This window comes from Oncorhynchus mykiss, chromosome 24 (genome assembly GCF_013265735.2).
Source record: "Oncorhynchus mykiss isolate Arlee chromosome 24, USDA_OmykA_1.1, whole genome shotgun sequence".
Classification (NCBI taxonomy): domain Eukaryota; kingdom Metazoa; phylum Chordata; class Actinopteri; order Salmoniformes; family Salmonidae; genus Oncorhynchus; species Oncorhynchus mykiss.
Genome location: NC_048588.1, coordinates 33,833,482 through 33,854,604, shown reverse-complemented (window position 1 = coordinate 33,854,604; position 21,123 = coordinate 33,833,482). Strand labels below are relative to the sequence as shown.

Here is a 21,123-nt window from a genome sequence, read left to right as displayed (position 1 = left end):
ACTGTTAACACTGCAGGTCACCAGTATATATACAGTCTTCATCAGGGTTTACTGCACCAGTATATATACAGTCTTCATCAGGGTTTACTGTTAAACACTGCACCAGTATATATACAGTCTTCATCAGGGTTTACTGTTAACACTGCAGGTCACCAGTATATATACAGTCTTCATCAGGGTTTACTGCACCAGTATATATACAGTCTTCATCAGGGTTTACTGTTAACACAGCACCAGTATATATACAGTCTTCATCAGGGTTTACTGCACCAGTATATATACGGTCTTCATCAGGGTTTACTGTTAACACAGTACCAGTATAAATGCAGTCTTCATCAGGGTTTACTGTTAACACAGTACCAGTATATATACAGTCTTCATCAGGGTTTACTGTTAACACTGCAGGTCACCAGTATATATACAGTCTTCATCAGGGTTTACTGTTAAACACAGTACCAGTATATATACAGTCTTCATCAGGGTTTACTGTTAAACACAGTACCAGTATATATACAGTCTTCATCAGGGTTTACTGTTAACACAGTATCAGTATATATACAGTCTTCATCAGGGTTTACTGTTAACACTGCAGGTCACCAGTATATATACAGTCTTCATCAGGGTTTACTGTTAACACAGTACCAGTATATATACAGTCTTCATCAGGGTTTACTGCACCAGTATACATACAGTCTTCATCAGGGTTTACTGTTAACACAGTACCAGTATATATACAGTCTTCATCAGGGTTTACTGTTAACACAGTACCAGTATATATACAGTCTTCATCAGGGTTTACTGTTAACACAGTACCAGTATATATACAGTCTTCATCAGGGTTTACTGCACCAGTATATATACAGTCTTCATCAGGGTTTACTGTAAACACTGTACCAGTATATATACAGTCTTCATCAGGGTTTACTGTAAACACTGCACCAGTATATATACAGTCTTCATCAGGGTTTACTGTTAAACACTGCACCAGTATATATACAGTCTTCATCAGGGTTTACTGTTAACACAGTACCAGTATATATACAGTCTTCATCAGGGTTTACTGTTAACACTGCAGGTCACCAGTATATATACAGTCTTCATCAGGGTTTACTGCACCAGTATATATACAGTCTTCATCAGGGTTTACTGTTAAACACTGCACCAGTATATATACAGTCTTCATCAGGGTTTACTGTTAACACTGCAGGTCACCAGTATATATACAGTCTTCATCAGGGTTTACTGCACCAGTATATATACAGTCTTCATCAGGGTTTACTGTTAACACAGCACCAGTATATATACAGTCTTCATCAGGGTTTACTGCACCAGTATATATACAGTCTTCATCAGGGTTTACTGTTAACACAGTACCAGTATAAATGCAGTCTTCATCAGGGTTTACTGTTAACACAGTACCAGTATATATACAGTCTTCATCAGGGTTTACTGTTAACACTGCAGGTCACCAGTATATATACAGTCTTCATCAGGGTTTACTGTTAAACACAGTACCAGTATATATACAGTCTTCATCAGGGTTTACTGTTAAACACAGTACCAGTATATATACAGTCTTCATCAGGGTTTACTGTTAACACAGTACCAGTATATATACAGTCTTCATCAGGGTTTACTGTTAAACACTGCACCAGTATATATACAGTCTTCATCAGGGTTTACTGTTAACACTGCACCAGTATATATACAGTCTTCATCAGGGTTTACTGTTAACACTGCAGGTCACCAGTATATATACAGTCTTCATCAGGGTTTACTGTTAACACAGTACCAGTATATATACAGTCTTCATCAGGGTTTACTGCACCAGTATACATACAGTCTTCATCAGGGTTTACTGTTAACACAGTACCAGTATATATACAGTCTTCATCAGGGTTTACTGTTAACACAGTACCAGTATATATACAGTCTTCATCAGGGTTTACTGTTAACACAGTACCAGTATATATACAGTCTTCATCAGGGTTTACTGCACCAGTATATATACAGTCTTCATCAGGGTTTACTGTAAACACTGTACCAGTATATATACAGTCTTCATCAGGGTTTACTGTAAACACTGCACCAGTATATATACAGTCTTCATCAGGGTTTACTGTTAAACACTGCACCAGTATATATACAGTCTTCATCAGGGTTTACTGTTAACACAGTACCAGTATATATACAGTCTTCATCAGGGTTTACTGTTAACACTGCAGGTCACCAGTATATATACAGTCTTCATCAGGGTTTACTGCACCAGTATATATACAGTCTTCATCAGGGTTTACTGTTAAACACTGCACCAGTATATATACAGTCTTCATCAGGGTTTACTGTTAACACTGCAGGTCACCAGTATATATACAGTCTTCATCAGGGTTTACTGCACCAGTATATATACAGTCTTCATCAGGGTTTACTGTTAACACAGCACCAGTATATATACAGTCTTCATCAGGGTTTACTGCACCAGTATATATACGGTCTTCATCAGGGTTTACTGTTAACACAGTACCAGTATAAATGCAGTCTTCATCAGGGTTTACTGTTAACACAGTACCAGTATATATACAGTCTTCATCAGGGTTTACTGTTAACACTGCAGGTCACCAGTATATATACAGTCTTCATCAGGGTTTACTGTTAAACACAGTACCAGTATATATACAGTCTTCATCAGGGTTTACTGTTAAACACAGTACCAGTATATATACAGTCTTCATCAGGGTTTACTGTTAACACAGTATCAGTATATATACAGTCTTCATCAGGGTTTACTGTTAACACAGTACCAGTATATATACAGTCTTCATCAGGGTTTACTGTTAAACACTGCACCAGTATATATACAGTCTTCATCAGGGTTTACTGTTAACACTGCACCAGTATATATACAGTCTTCATCAGGGTTTACTGTTAACACTGCAGGTCACCAGTATATATACAGTCTTCATCAGGGTTTACTGTTAACACAGTACCAGTATATATACAGTCTTCATCAGGGTTTACTGCACCAGTATACATACAGTCTTCATCAGGGTTTACTGTTAACACAGTACCAGTATATATACAGTCTTCATCAGGGTTTACTGTTAACACAGTACCAGTATATATACAGTCTTCATCAGGGTTTACTGTTAACACAGTACCAGTATATATACAGTCTTCATCAGGGTTTACTGCACCAGTATATATACAGTCTTCATCAGGGTTTACTGTAAACACTGTACCAGTATATATACAGTCTTCATCAGGGTTTACTGTAAACACTGCACCAGTATATATACAGTCTTCATCAGGGTTTACTGTTAAACACTGCACCAGTATATATACAGTCTTCATCAGGGTTTACTGTTAACACAGTACCAGTATATATACAGTCTTCATCAGGGTTTACTGTTAACACTGCAGGTCACCAGTATATATACAGTCTTCATCAGGGTTTACTGCACCAGTATATATACAGTCTTCATCAGGGTTTACTGTTAAACACTGCACCAGTATATATACAGTCTTCATCAGGGTTTACTGTTAACACTGCAGGTCACCAGTATATATACAGTCTTCATCAGGGTTTACTGTTAACACAGTACCAGTGTATATATACAGTCTTCATCAGGGTTTACTGTTAAACACTGCACCAGTATATATACAGTCTTCATCAGGGTTTACTGTTAATCACTGCACCAGTATATATACAGTCTTCATCAGGGTTTACTGTTAACACAGTACCAGTATATATACAGTCTTCATCAGGGTTTACTGTTAACACAGTACCAGTATATATACAGTCTTCATCAGGGTTTACTGTTAACACAGTACCAGTATATATACAGTCTTCATCAGGGTTTACTGCACCAGTATATATACAGTCTTCATCAGGGTTTACTGTAAACACTGTACCAGTATATATACAGTCTTCATCAGGGTTTACTGTAAACACTGCACCAGTATATATACAGTCTTCATCAGGGTTTACTGTTAAACACTGCACCAGTATATATACAGTCTTCATCAGGGTTTACTGTTAACACAGTACCAGTATATATACAGTCTTCATCAGGGTTTACTGTTAACACTGCAGGTCACCAGTATATATACAGTCTTCATCAGGGTTTACTGCACCAGTATATATACAGTCTTCATCAGGGTTTACTGTTAAACACTGCACCAGTATATATACAGTCTTCATCAGGGTTTACTGTTAACACTGCAGGTCACCAGTATATATACAGTCTTCATCAGGGTTTACTGCACCAGTATATATACAGTCTTCATCAGGGTTTACTGTTAACACAGCACCAGTATATATACAGTCTTCATCAGGGTTTACTGCACCAGTATATATACAGTCTTCATCAGGGTTTACTGTTAACACAGTACCAGTATAAATGCAGTCTTCATCAGGGTTTACTGTTAACACAGTACCAGTATATATACAGTCTTCATCAGGGTTTACTGGTAACACTGCAGGTCACCAGTATATATACAGTCTTCATCAGGGTTTACTGTTAAACACAGTACCAGTATATATACAGTCTTCATCAGGGTTTACTGTTAAACACAGTACCAGTATATATACAGTCTTCATCAGGGTTTACTGTTAACACAGTATCAGTATATATACAGTCTTCATCAGGGTTTACTGTTAACACAGTACCAGTATATATACAGTCTTCATCAGGGTTTACTGTTAACACAGTACCAGTATATATACAGTCTTCATCAGGGTTTACTGCACCAGTATATATACAGTCTTCATCAGGGTTTACTGTAAACACTGTATACTGGTACTGTGTTTAACAGTAAACCCTGATGAAGACTGTATATATACTGGTGACCTGCAGTGTTACCAGTAAACCCTGATGAAGACTGTATATATACTGGTACTGTGTTAACAGTAAACCCTGATGAAGACTGCATTTATACTGGTACTGTGTTAACAGTAAACCCTGATGAAGACTGTATATATACTGGTGCAGTAAACCCTGATGAAGACTGTATATATACTGGTGCTGTGTTAACAGTAAACCCTGATGAAGACTGTATATATACTGTATATATATCTTCATCAGGGTTTACTGTTAACACAGTACCAGTATAAATGCAGTCTTCATCAGGGTTTACTGTTAACACAGTACCAGTATATATACAGTCTTCATCAGGGTTTACTGTTAACACTGCAGGTCACCAGTATATATACAGTCTTCATCAGGGTTTACTGTTAAACACAGTACCAGTATATATACAGTCTTCATCAGGGTTTACTGTTAAACACAGTACCAGTATATATACAGTCTTCATCAGGGTTTACTGTTAACACAGTATCAGTATATATACAGTCTTCATCAGGGTTTACTGTTAACACAGTACCAGTATATATACAGTCTTCATCAGGGTTTACTGTTAAACACTGCACCAGTATATATACAGTCTTCATCAGGGTTTACTGTTAACACTGCACCAGTATATATACAGTCTTCATCAGGGTTTACTGTTAACACTGCAGGTCACCAGTATATATACAGTCTTCATCAGGGTTTACTGTTAACACAGTACCAGTATATATACAGTCTTCATCAGGGTTTACTGCACCAGTATACATACAGTCTTCATCAGGGTTTACTGTTAACACAGTACCAGTATATATACAGTCTTCATCAGGGTTTACTGTTAACACAGTACCAGTATATATACAGTCTTCATCAGGGTTTACTGTTAACACAGTACCAGTATATATACAGTCTTCATCAGGGTTTACTGCACCAGTATATATACAGTCTTCATCAGGGTTTACTGTAAACACTGTACCAGTATATATACAGTCTTCATCAGGGTTTACTGTAAACACTGCACCAGTATATATACAGTCTTCATCAGGGTTTACTGTTAAACACTGCACCAGTATATATACAGTATTCATCAGGGTTTACTGTTAACACAGTACCAGTATATATACAGTCTTCATCAGGGTTTACTGTTAACACTGCAGGTCACCAGTATATATACAGTCTTCATCAGGGTTTACTGCACCAGTATATATACAGTCTTCATCAGGGTTTACTGTTAAACACTGCACCAGTATATATACAGTCTTCATCAGGGTTTACTGTTAACACTGCAGGTCACCAGTATATATACAGTCTTCATCAGGGTTTACTGCACCAGTATATATACAGTCTTCATCAGGGTTTACTGTTAACACAGCACCAGTATATATACAGTCTTCATCAGGGTTTACTGCACCAGTATATATACAGTCTTCATCAGGGTTTACTGTTAACACAGTACCAGTATAAATGCAGTCTTCATCAGGGTTTACTGTTAACACAGTACCAGTATATATACAGTCTTCATCAGGGTTTACTGTTAACACTGCAGGTCACCAGTATATATACAGTCTTCATCAGGGTTTACTGTTAAACACAGTACCAGTATATATACAGTCTTCATCAGGGTTTACTGTTAAACACAGTACCAGTATATATACAGTCTTCATCAGGGTTTACTGTTAACACAGTACCAGTATATATACAGTCTTCATCAGGGTTTACTGTTAAACACTGCACCAGTATATATACAGTCTTCATCAGGGTTTACTGTTAACACTGCACCAGTATATATACAGTCTTCATCAGGGTTTACTGTTAACACTGCAGGTCACCAGTATATATACAGTCTTCATCAGGGTTTACTGTTAACACAGTACCAGTATATATACAGTCTTCATCAGGGTTTACTGCACCAGTATACATACAGTCTTCATCAGGGTTTACTGCACCAGTATATATACAGTCTTCATCAGGGTTTACTGTAAACACTGTACCAGTATATATACAGTCTTCATCAGGGTTTACTGTAAACACTGCACCAGTATATATACAGTCTTCATCAGGGTTTACTGTTAAACACTGCACCAGTATATATACAGTCTTCATCAGGGTTTACTGTTAACACAGTACCAGTATATATACAGTCTTCATCAGGGTTTACTGTTAACACTGCAGGTCACCAGTATATATACAGTCTTCATCAGGGTTTACTGCACCAGTATATATACAGTCTTCATCAGGGTTTACTGTTAAACACTGCACCAGTATATATACAGTCTTCATCAGGGTTTACTGTTAACACTGCAGGTCACCAGTATATATACAGTCTTCATCAGGGTTTACTGCACCAGTATATATACAGTCTTCATCAGGGTTTACTGTTAACACAGCACCAGTATATATACAGTCTTCATCAGGGTTTACTGCACCAGTATATATACGGTCTTCATCAGGGTTTACTGTTAACACAGTACCAGTATAAATGCAGTCTTCATCAGGGTTTACTGTTAACACAGTACCAGTATATATACAGTCTTCATCAGGGTTTACTGTTAACACTGCAGGTCACCAGTATATATACAGTCTTCATCAGGGTTTACTGTTAAACACAGTACCAGTATATATACAGTCTTCATCAGGGTTTACTGTTAAACACAGTACCAGTATATATACAGTCTTCATCAGGGTTTACTGTTAACACAGTATCAGTATATATACAGTCTTCATCAGGGTTTACTGTTAACACAGTACCAGTATATATACAGTCTTCATCAGGGTTTACTGTTAAACACTGCACCAGTATATATACAGTCTTCATCAGGGTTTACTGTTAACACTGCACCAGTATATATACAGTCTTCATCAGGGTTTACTGTTAACACTGCAGGTCACCAGTATATATACAGTCTTCATCAGGGTTTACTGTTAACACAGTACCAGTATATATACAGTCTTCATCAGGGTTTACTGCACCAGTATACATACAGTCTTCATCAGGGTTTACTGTTAACACAGTACCAGTATATATACAGTCTTCATCAGGGTTTACTGTTAACACAGTACCAGTATATATACAGTCTTCATCAGGGTTTACTGTTAACACAGTACCAGTATATATACAGTCTTCATCAGGGTTTACTGCACCAGTATATATACAGTCTTCATCAGGGTTTACTGTAAACACTGTACCAGTATATATACAGTCTTCATCAGGGTTTACTGTAAACACTGCACCAGTATATATACAGTCTTCATCAGGGTTTACTGTTAAACACTGCACCAGTATATATACAGTCTTCATCAGGGTTTACTGTTAACACAGTACCAGTATATATACAGTCTTCATCAGGGTTTACTGTTAACACTGCAGGTCACCAGTATATATACAGTCTTCATCAGGGTTTACTGCACCAGTATATATACAGTCTTCATCAGGGTTTACTGTTAAACACTGCACCAGTATATATACAGTCTTCATCAGGGTTTACTGTTAACACTGCAGGTCACCAGTATATATACAGTCTTCATCAGGGTTTACTGTTAAACACAGTACCAGTATATATACAGTCTTCATCAGGGTTTACTGTTAACACAGTACCAGTATATATACAGTCTTCATCAGGGTTTACTGTTAAACACTGCACCAGTATATATACAGTATTCATCAGGGTTTACTGTTAACACAGTACCAGTATATATACAGTCTTCATCAGGGTTTACTGTTAACACTGCAGGTCACCAGTATATATACAGTCTTCATCAGGGTTTACTGCACCAGTATATATACAGTCTTCATCAGGGTTTACTGTTAAACACTGCACCAGTATATATACAGTCTTCATCAGGGTTTACTGTTAACACTGCAGGTCACCAGTATATATACAGTCTTCATCAGGGTTTACTGCACCAGTATATATACAGTCTTCATCAGGGTTTACTGTTAACACAGCACCAGTATATATACAGTCTTCATCAGGGTTTACTGCACCAGTATATATACAGTCTTCATCAGGGTTTACTGTTAACACAGTACCAGTATAAATGCAGTCTTCATCAGGGTTTACTGTTAACACAGTACCAGTATATATACAGTCTTCATCAGGGTTTACTGTTAACACTGCAGGTCACCAGTATATATACAGTCTTCATCAGGGTTTACTGTTAAACACAGTACCAGTATATATACAGTCTTCATCAGGGTTTACTGTTAAACACAGTACCAGTATATATACAGTCTTCATCAGGGTTTACTGTTAACACAGTACCAGTATATATACAGTCTTCATCAGGGTTTACTGTTAAACACTGCACCAGTATATATACAGTCTTCATCAGGGTTTACTGTTAACACTGCACCAGTATATATACAGTCTTCATCAGGGTTTACTGTTAACACTGCAGGTCACCAGTATATATACAGTCTTCATCAGGGTTTACTGTTAACACAGTACCAGTATATATACAGTCTTCATCAGGGTTTACTGCACCAGTATACATACAGTCTTCATCAGGGTTTACTGCACCAGTATATATACAGTCTTCATCAGGGTTTACTGTAAACACTGTACCAGTATATATACAGTCTTCATCAGGGTTTACTGTAAACACTGCACCAGTATATATACAGTCTTCATCAGGGTTTACTGTTAAACACTGCACCAGTATATATACAGTCTTCATCAGGGTTTACTGTTAACACAGTACCAGTATATATACAGTCTTCATCAGGGTTTACTGTTAACACTGCAGGTCACCAGTATATATACAGTCTTCATCAGGGTTTACTGCACCAGTATATATACAGTCTTCATCAGGGTTTACTGTTAAACACTGCACCAGTATATATACAGTCTTCATCAGGGTTTACTGTTAACACTGCAGGTCACCAGTATATATACAGTCTTCATCAGGGTTTACTGCACCAGTATATATACAGTCTTCATCAGGGTTTACTGTTAACACAGCACCAGTATATATACAGTCTTCATCAGGGTTTACTGCACCAGTATATATACGGTCTTCATCAGGGTTTACTGTTAACACAGTACCAGTATAAATGCAGTCTTCATCAGGGTTTACTGTTAACACAGTACCAGTATATATACAGTCTTCATCAGGGTTTACTGTTAACACTGCAGGTCACCAGTATATATACAGTCTTCATCAGGGTTTACTGTTAAACACAGTACCAGTATATATACAGTCTTCATCAGGGTTTACTGTTAAACACAGTACCAGTATATATACAGTCTTCATCAGGGTTTACTGTTAACACAGTATCAGTATATATACAGTCTTCATCAGGGTTTACTGTTAACACAGTACCAGTATATATACAGTCTTCATCAGGGTTTACTGTTAAACACTGCACCAGTATATATACAGTCTTCATCAGGGTTTACTGTTAACACTGCACCAGTATATATACAGTCTTCATCAGGGTTTACTGTTAACACTGCAGGTCACCAGTATATATACAGTCTTCATCAGGGTTTACTGTTAACACAGTACCAGTATATATACAGTCTTCATCAGGGTTTACTGCACCAGTATACATACAGTCTTCATCAGGGTTTACTGTTAACACAGTACCAGTATATATACAGTCTTCATCAGGGTTTACTGTTAACACAGTACCAGTATATATACAGTCTTCATCAGGGTTTACTGTTAACACAGTACCAGTATATATACAGTCTTCATCAGGGTTTACTGCACCAGTATATATACAGTCTTCATCAGGGTTTACTGTAAACACTGTACCAGTATATATACAGTCTTCATCAGGGTTTACTGTAAACACTGCACCAGTATATATACAGTCTTCATCAGGGTTTACTGTTAAACACTGCACCAGTATATATACAGTCTTCATCAGGGTTTACTGTTAACACAGTACCAGTATATATACAGTCTTCATCAGGGTTTACTGTTAACACTGCAGGTCACCAGTATATATACAGTCTTCATCAGGGTTTACTGCACCAGTATATATACAGTCTTCATCAGGGTTTACTGTTAAACACTGCACCAGTATATATACAGTCTTCATCAGGGTTTACTGTTAACACTGCAGGTCACCAGTATATATACAGTCTTCATCAGGGTTTACTGCACCAGTATATATACAGTCTTCATCAGGGTTTACTGTTAACACAGCACCAGTATATATACAGTCTTCATCAGGGTTTACTGCACCAGTATATATACGGTCTTCATCAGGGTTTACTGTTAACACAGTACCAGTATAAATGCAGTCTTCATCAGGGTTTACTGTTAACACAGTACCAGTATATATACAGTCTTCATCAGGGTTTACTGTTAACACTGCAGGTCACCAGTATATATACAGTCTTCATCAGGGTTTACTGTTAAACACAGTACCAGTATATATACAGTCTTCATCAGGGTTTACTGTTAAACACAGTACCAGTATATATACAGTCTTCATCAGGGTTTACTGTTAACACAGTATCAGTATATATACAGTCTTCATCAGGGTTTACTGTTAACACAGTACCAGTATATATACAGTCTTCATCAGGGTTTACTGTTAAACACTGCACCAGTATATATACAGTCTTCATCAGGGTTTACTGTTAACACTGCACCAGTATATATACAGTCTTCATCAGGGTTTACTGTTAACACTGCAGGTCACCAGTATATATACAGTCTTCATCAGGGTTTACTGTTAACACAGTACCAGTATATATACAGTCTTCATCAGGGTTTACTGCACCAGTATACATACAGTCTTCATCAGGGTTTACTGTTAACACAGTACCAGTATATATACAGTCTTCATCAGGGTTTACTGTTAACACAGTACCAGTATATATACAGTCTTCATCAGGGTTTACTGTTAACACAGTACCACTATATATACAGTCTTCATCAGGGTTTACTGCACCAGTATATATACAGTCTTCATCAGGGTTTACTGTAAACACTGTACCAGTATATATACAGTCTTCATCAGGGTTTACTGTAAACACTGCACCAGTATATATACAGTCTTCATCAGGGTTTACTGTTAAACACTGCACCAGTATATATACAGTCTTCATCAGGGTTTACTGTTAACACAGTACCAGTATATATACAGTCTTCATCAGGGTTTACTGTTAACACTGCAGGTCACCAGTATATATACAGTCTTCATCAGGGTTTACTGCACCAGTATATATACAGTCTTCATCAGGGTTTACTGTTAAACACTGCACCAGTATATATACAGTCTTCATCAGGGTTTACTGTTAACACTGCAGGTCACCAGTATATATACAGTCTTCATCAGGGTTTACTGTTAAACACAGTACCAGTATATATACAGTCTTCATCAGGGTTTACTGTTAACACAGTACCAGTATATATACAGTCTTCATCAGGGTTTACTGCACCAGTATATATACAGTCTTCATCAGGGTTTACTGTAAACACTGTACCAGTATATATACAGTCTTCATCAGGGTTTACTGTAAACACTGCACCAGTATATATACAGTCTTCATCAGGGTTTACTGTTAAACACTGCACCAGTATATATACAGTCTTCATCAGGGTTTACTGTTAACACAGTACCAGTATATATACAGTCTTCATCAGGGTTTACTGTTAACACTGCAGGTCACCAGTATATATACAGTCTTCATCAGGGTTTACTGCACCAGTATATATACAGTCTTCATCAGGGTGTACTGTTAAACACTGCACCAGTATATATACAGTCTTCATCAGGGTTTACTGTTAACACTGCAGGTCACCAGTATATATACAGTCTTCATCAGGGTTTACTGCACCAGTATATATACAGTCTTCATCAGGGTTTACTGTTAACACAGCACCAGTATATATACAGTCTTCATCAGGGTTTACTGCACCAGTATATATACGGTCTTCATCAGGGTTTACTGTTAACACAGTACCAGTATAAATGCAGTCTTCATCAGGGTTTACTGTTAACACAGTACCAGTATATATACAGTCTTCATCAGGGTTTACTGTTAACACTGCAGGTCACCAGTATATATACAGTCTTCATCAGGGTTTACTGTTAAACACAGTACCAGTATATATACAGTCTTCATCAGGGTTTACTGTTAAACACAGTACCAGTATATATACAGTCTTCATCAGGGTTTACTGTTAACACAGTATCAGTATATATACAGTCTTCATCAGGGTTTACTGTTAACACAGTACCAGTATATATACAGTCTTCATCAGGGTTTACTGTTAAACACTGCACCAGTATATATACAGTCTTCATCAGGGTTTACTGTTAACACTGCACCAGTATATATACAGTCTTCATCAGGGTTTACTGTTAACACTGCAGGTCACCAGTATATATACAGTCTTCATCAGGGTTTACTGTTAACACAGTACCAGTATATATACAGTCTTCATCAGGGTTTACTGCACCAGTATACATACAGTCTTCATCAGGGTTTACTGTTAACACAGTACCAGTATATATACAGTCTTCATCAGGGTTTACTGTTAACACAGTACCAGTATATATACAGTCTTCATCAGGGTTTACTGTTAACACAGTACCAGTATATATACAGTCTTCATCAGGGTTTACTGCACCAGTATATATACAGTCTTCATCAGGGTTTACTGTAAACACTGTACCAGTATATATACAGTCTTCATCAGGGTTTACTGTAAACACTGCACCAGTATATATACAGTCTTCATCAGGGTTTACTGTTAAACACTGCACCAGTATATATACAGTCTTCATCAGGGTTTACTGTTAACACAGTACCAGTATATATACAGTCTTCATCAGGGTTTACTGTTAACACTGCAGGTCACCAGTATATATACAGTCTTCATCAGGGTTTACTGCACCAGTATATATACAGTCTTCATCAGGGTTTACTGTTAAACACTGCACCAGTATATATACAGTCTTCATCAGGGTTTACTGTTAACACTGCAGGTCACCAGTATATATACAGTCTTCATCAGGGTTTACTGTTAACACAGTACCAGTATATATACAGTCTTCATCAGGGTTTACTGTTAAACACTGCACCAGTATATATACAGTCTTCATCAGGGTTTACTGTTAACACTGCAGGTCACCAGTATATATACAGTCTTCATCAGGGTTTACTGCACCAGTATATATACAGTCTTCATCAGGGTTTACTGTTAAACACTGCACCAGTATATATACAGTCTTCATCAGGGTTTACTGTTAACACTGCAGGTCACCAATATATATACAGTCTTCATCAGGGTTTACTGCACCAGTATATATACAGTCTTCATCAGGGTTTACTGTTAACACAGCACCAGTATATATACAGTCTTCATCAGGGTTTACTGCACCAGTATATATACAGTCTTCATCAGGGTTTACTGTTAACACAGTACCAGTATAAATGCAGTCTTCATCAGGGTTTACTGTTAACACAGTACCAGTATATATACAGTCTTCATCAGGGTTTACTGTTAACACTGCAGGTCACCAGTATATATACAGTCTTCATCAGGGTTTACTGTTAAACACAGTACCAGTATATATACAGTCTTCATCAGGGTTTACTGTTAAACACAGTACCAGTATATATACAGTCTTCATCAGGGTTTACTGTTAACACAGTATCAGTATATATACATTCTTCATCAGGGTTTACTGTTAACACAGTACCAGTATATATACAGTCTTCATCAGGGTTTACTGTTAAACACTGCACCAGTATATATACAGTCTTCATCAGGGTTTACTGTTAACACTGCACCAGTATATATACAGTCTTCATCAGGGTTTACTGTTAACACTGCAGGTCACCAGTATATATACAGTCTTCATCAGGGTTTACTGTTAACACAGTACCAGTATATATACAGTCTTCATCAGGGTTTACTGCACCAGTATACATACAGTCTTCATCAGGGTTTACTGTTAACACAGTACCAGTATATATACAGTCTTCATCAGGGTTTACTGTTAACACAGTACCAGTATATATACAGTCTTCATCAGGGTTTACTGTTAACACAGTACCAGTATATATACAGTCTTCATCAGGGTTTACTGCACCAGTATATATACAGTCTTCATCAGGGTTTACTGTAAACACTGTACCAGTATATATACAGTCTTCATCAGGGTTTACTGTAAACACTGCACCAGTATATATACAGTCTTCATCAGGGTTTACTGTTAAACACTGCACCAGTATATATACAGTCTTCATCAGGGTTTACTGTTAACACAGTACCAGTATATATACAGTCTTCATCAGGGTTTACTGTTAACACTGCAGGTCACCAGTATATATACAGTCTTCATCAGGGTTTACTGCACCAGTATATATACAGTCTTCATCAGGGTTTACTGTTAAACACTGCACCAGTATATATACAGTCTTCATCAGGGTTTACTGTTAACACTGCAGGTCACCAGTATATATACAGTCTTCATCAGGGTTTACTGTTAACACAGTACCAGTATATATACAGTCTTCATCAGGGTTTACTGTTAAACACTGCACCAGTATATATACAGTCTTCATCAGGGTTTACTGTTAAACACTGCACCAGTATATATACAGTCTTCATCAGGGTTTACTGTTAACACAGTACCAGTATATATACAGTCTTCATCAGGGTTTACTGTTAACACAGTACCAGTATATATACAGTCTTCATCAGGGTTTACTGTTAACACAGTACCAGTATATATACAGTCTTCATCAGGGTTTACTGCACCAGTATATATACAGTCTTCATCAGGGTTTACTGTAAACACTGTACCAGTATATATACAGTCTTCATCAGGGTTTACTGTAAACACTGCACCAGTATATATACAGTCTTCATCAGGGTTTACTGTTAAACACTGCACCAGTATATATACAGTCTTCATCAGAGTTTACTGTTAACACAGTACCAGTATATATACAGTCTTCATCAGGGTTTACTGTTAACACTGCAGGTCACCAGTATATATACAGTCTTCATCAGGGTTTACTGTTAACACAGTACCAGTATATATACAGTCTTCATCAGGGTTTACTGCACCAGTATATATACAGTCTTCATCAGGGTTTACTGTAAACACTGTACCAGTATATATACAGTCTTCATCAGGGTTTACTGTAAACACTGCACCAGTATATATACAGTCTTCATCAGGGTTTACTGTTAACACAGTACCAGTATATATACAGTCTTCATCAGGGTTTACTGTTAACACAGTACCAGTATATATACAGTCTTCATCAGGGTTTACTGTTAACACAGTACCAGTATATATACAGTCTTCATCAGGGTTTACTGTTAACACTGCAGGTCACCAGTATATATACAGTCTTCATCAGGGTTTACTGTTAAACACTGCACCAGTATATATACAGTCTTCATCAGGGTTTACTGTTAACACAGTACCAGTATATATACAGTCTTCATCAGGTTTACTGTTAACACAGTACCAGTATATATACAGTCTTCATCAGGGTTTACTGTTAACACAGTACCAGTATATATACAGTCTTCATCAGGGTTTACTGTTAACACTGCAGGTCACCAGTATATATACAGTCTTCATCAGGGTTTACTGTTAACACAGTACCAGTATATATACAGTCTTCATCAGGGTTTACTGCACCAGTATATATACAGTCTTCATCAGGGTTTACTGCACCAGTATATATACAGTCTTCATCAGGGTTTACTGTAAACACTGTACCAGTATATATACAGTCTTCATCAGGGTTTACTGTAAACACTGCACCAGTATATATACAGTCTTCATCAGGGTTTACTGTTAAACACTGCACCAGTATATATACAGTCTTCATCAGGGTTTACTGTTAACACAGTACCAGTATATATACAGTCTTCATCAGGGTTTACTGTTAACACTGCAGGTCACCAGTATATATACAGTCTTCATCAGGGTTTACTGCACCAGTATATATACAGTCTTCATCAGGGTTTACTGTTAAACACTGCACCAGTATATATACAGTCTTCATCAGGGTTTACTGTTAACACTGCAGGTCACCAGTATATATACAGTCTTCATCAGGGTTTACTGTTAACACAGTACCAGTATATATACAGTCTTCATCAGGGTTTACTGTTAAACACTGCACCAGTATATATACAGTCTTCATCAGGGTTTACTGTTAAACACTGCACCAGTATATATACAGTCTTCATCAGGGTTTACTGTTAACACAGTACCAGTATATATACAGTCTTCATCAGGGTTTACTGTTAACACAGTACCAGTATATATACAGTATTCATCAGGGTTTACTGTTAACACAGTACCAGTATATATACAGTCTTCATCAGGGTTTACTGCACCAGTATATATACAGTCTTCATCAGGGTTTACTGTAAACACTGTACCAGTATATATACAGTCTTCATCAGGGTTTACTGAAACACTGCACCAGTATATACAGTCTTCATCAGGGTTTACTGTTAAACACTGCACCAGTATATATACAGTCTTCATCAGGGTTTACTGTTAACACAGTACCAGTATATATACAGTCTTCATCAGGGTTTACTGTTAACACTGCAGGTCACCAGTATATATACAGTCTTCATCAGGGTTTACTGTTAACACAGTACCAGTATATATACCGTCTTCATCAGGGTTTACTGCACCAGTATATATACAGTCTTCATCAGGGTTTACTGTAAACACTGTACCAGTATATATACAGTCTTCATCAGGGTTTACTGTAAACACTGCACCAGTATATATACAGTCTTCATCAGGGTTTACTGTTAACACAGTACCAGTATATATACAGTCTTCATCAGGGTTTACTGTTAACACAGTACCAGTATATATACAGTCTTCATCAGGGTTTACTGTTAACACAGTACCAGTATATATACAGTCTTCATCAGGGTTTACTGTTACCACTGCAGGTCACCAGTATATATACAGTCTTCATCAGGGTTTACTGTTAAACACTGCACCAGTATATATACAGTCTTCATCAGGGTTTACTGTTAACACAGTACCAGTATATATACAGTCTTCATCAGGGTTTACTGTTAACACAGTACCAGTATATATACAGTCTTCATCAGGGTTTACTGTTAACACAGTACCAGTATATATACAGTCTTCATCAGGGTTTACTGTTAACACTGCAGGTCACCAGTATATATACAGTCTTCATCAGGGTTTACTGTTAACACAGTACCAGTATATATACAGTCTTCATCAGGGTTTACTGCACCAGTATATATACAGTCTTCATCAGGGTTTACTGCACCAGTATATATACAGTCTTCATCAGGGTTTACTGTAAACACTGTACCAGTATATATACAGTCTTCATCAGGGTTTACTGTTAACACAGTATCAGTATATATACAGTCTTCATCAGGGTTTACTGTTAACACAGTACCAGTATATATACCGTCTTCATCAGGGTTTACTGTTAAACACTGCACCAGTATACATACAGTCTTCATCAGGGTTTACTGTTAAACACTGCACCAGTATACATACAGTCTTCATCAGGGTTTACTGTTAACACAGTACCAGTATATATACAGTCTTCATCAGGGTTTACTGCACCAGTATACATACAGTCTTCATCAGGGTTTACTGTTAACACAGTATCAGTATATATCCAGTCTTCATCAGGGTTTACTGTTAACACAGTACCAGTGTATATATACAGTCTTCATCAGGGTTTAGTGCACCGGTATATATACAGTCTTCATCAGGGTTTACTGTACCAGTATATATACAGTCTTCATCAGGGTTTACTGTTAACACAGTACCAGTATATATACAGTCTTCATCAGGGTTTACTGTTAACACTGCAGGTCACCAGTATATATACAGTCTTCATCAGGGTTTACTGCACCAGTATATATACAGTCTTCATCAGGGTTTACTGTTAACACTGCAGGTCACCAGTATATATACAGTCTTCATCAGGGTTTACTGTTAACACAGTACCAGTATATATACAGTCTTCATCAGGGTTTACTGTTAACACTGCAGGTCACCAGTATATATACAGTCTTCATCAGGGTTTACTGTTAACACTGCAGGTCACCAGTATATATACAGTCTTCATCAGGGTTTACTGTTAACACTGCAGGTCACCAGTATATATACAGTCTTCATCAGGGTTTACTGCACCAGTATATATACAGTCTTCATCAGGGTTTACTGTTAACACAGTATCAGTATATATACAGTCTTCATCAGGGTTTACTGCACCAGTATATATACAGTCTTCATCAGGGTTTACTGTTAACACAGTACCAGTATAAATGCAGTCTTCATCAGGGTTTACTGTTAACACAGTACCAGTATATATACAGTCTTCATCAGGGTTTACTGTTAACACAGTATCAGTATATATACAGTCTTCATCAGGGTTTACTGCACCAGTATATATACAGGCTTCATCAGGGTTTACTGTTAACACAGTATCAGTATATATACAGTCTTCATCAGGGTTTACTGCACCAGTATATATACAGGCTTCATCAGGGTTTACTGTTAACACAGTACCAGTATATATACAGTCTTCATCAGGGTTTACTGTTAACACTGCAGGTCACCAGTATATATACAGTCTTCATCAGGGTTTACTGTTAACACAGTATCAGTATATATACAGTCTTCATCAGGGTTTACTGCACCAGTATATATACAGGCTTCATCAGGGTTTACTGTTAACACAGTACCAGTATATATACAGTCTTCATCAGGGTTTACTGTTAACACTGCAGGTCAACAGTATATATACAGTCTTCATCAGGGTTTACTGCACCAGTATATATACAGTCTTCATCAGGGTTTACTGTTAACACTGCAGGTCACCAGTATATATACAGTCTTCATCAGGGTTTACTGTTAACACAGTACCAGTATATATACAGTCTTCATCACGGTTTACTGCACCAGTATATATACAGTCTTCATCAGGGTTTACTGCACCAGTATATATACAGGCTTCCATTGGACACACACAGGTGATTGTAATCATGGCTGGCTGTGGCATGATGTCATTGGTCAATTTTCAAATATCAACAGTGTATACAAAAGCATGAATGGATATCCAACAATAATAGGTAGCCTACAATTACATCATAAGTAGCCTACAAAAATATCTGTTTGTGTTTTAGCCTCCTCCTCTGACGTTGGTTTGACATGCCATTTACAAACTGATCTGGCAACTACGCTGTGACTGTTCACTTGACCTCTACTGAGCTCTCTGACCCAACCACGGCCCTATAGAACTACTCTCTCTCACACACACACACACACTCTCATACACTCTCACACGCACACACTCTCAAACATACTCGCACACACACTCATACACTCTCACACACACACAGACACACACACACACACACACACAGAGTCAGCAGCAATGGTTCTGGGTAAGATATGACATAGTTTAGGGATGCATGGTGTGTGTGAGAGAGGGGGGGGGGCAGTGTTCATATTCTCTCTGCCTCCAGCGACAGTGGCCAGGAGCCATTAATATTTAACACATGGCCAGTCCCCATCTATCTATATGGAGATAACAGACACAGACCATCTATATGGAGATAATACACACAGACCATCTATATGGAGATAACACACAAAGACCATCTATATGGAGATAACACACACAGACCATCTATATGGAGATAACACACAAAGACCATCTATATGGAGATAACACACACAGACCATCTATATGGAGATAACACACACAGACCATCTATATGGAGATAACACACACAGACCATCTATATGGAGATAACACACACAGACCATCTATATGGAGATAACACACACAGACCATCTATATGGAGATAACACACACAGACCATCTATATGGAGATAATACACACAGACCATCTATATGGAGATAATACACACAGACCATCTATATGGAGATAACACACACAGACCATCTATATGGAGATAACACACACAGACCATCTATATGGAGATAACACACACAGACCATCTATATGGAGATAACACACACAGACCATCTATATGGAGATAACACACACAGACCATCTATATGGAGATAACACACACAGACCATCTATATGGAGATAATACACACAGACCATCTATGTGGAGATAACACACACAGACCGTCTGTGTGGAGATTAATATTTATAAGAGGAATATTTTACTACTTGAGAGTGAGTGATTCCAAACCATCATCCACCAACCCTCCTTCTCGTTATTGATCCACCAATCAGAAAGCAGGGACAACAACTCATAGCCAATCAGCAGATCAGA

At 37.6% G+C, this 21,123-nt stretch overlaps 1 protein-coding gene across 1 annotated transcript in view; it reads left to right on the top strand.

The window, feature by feature from the left end:
• The window catches only part of clpb (caseinolytic mitochondrial matrix peptidase chaperone subunit B), a gene marked incomplete at its 5' end in the record, with an annotated part of 63,118 nt that overhangs the window by 21,976 nt on the left and 20,019 nt on the right, over nt 1-21,123 (top strand).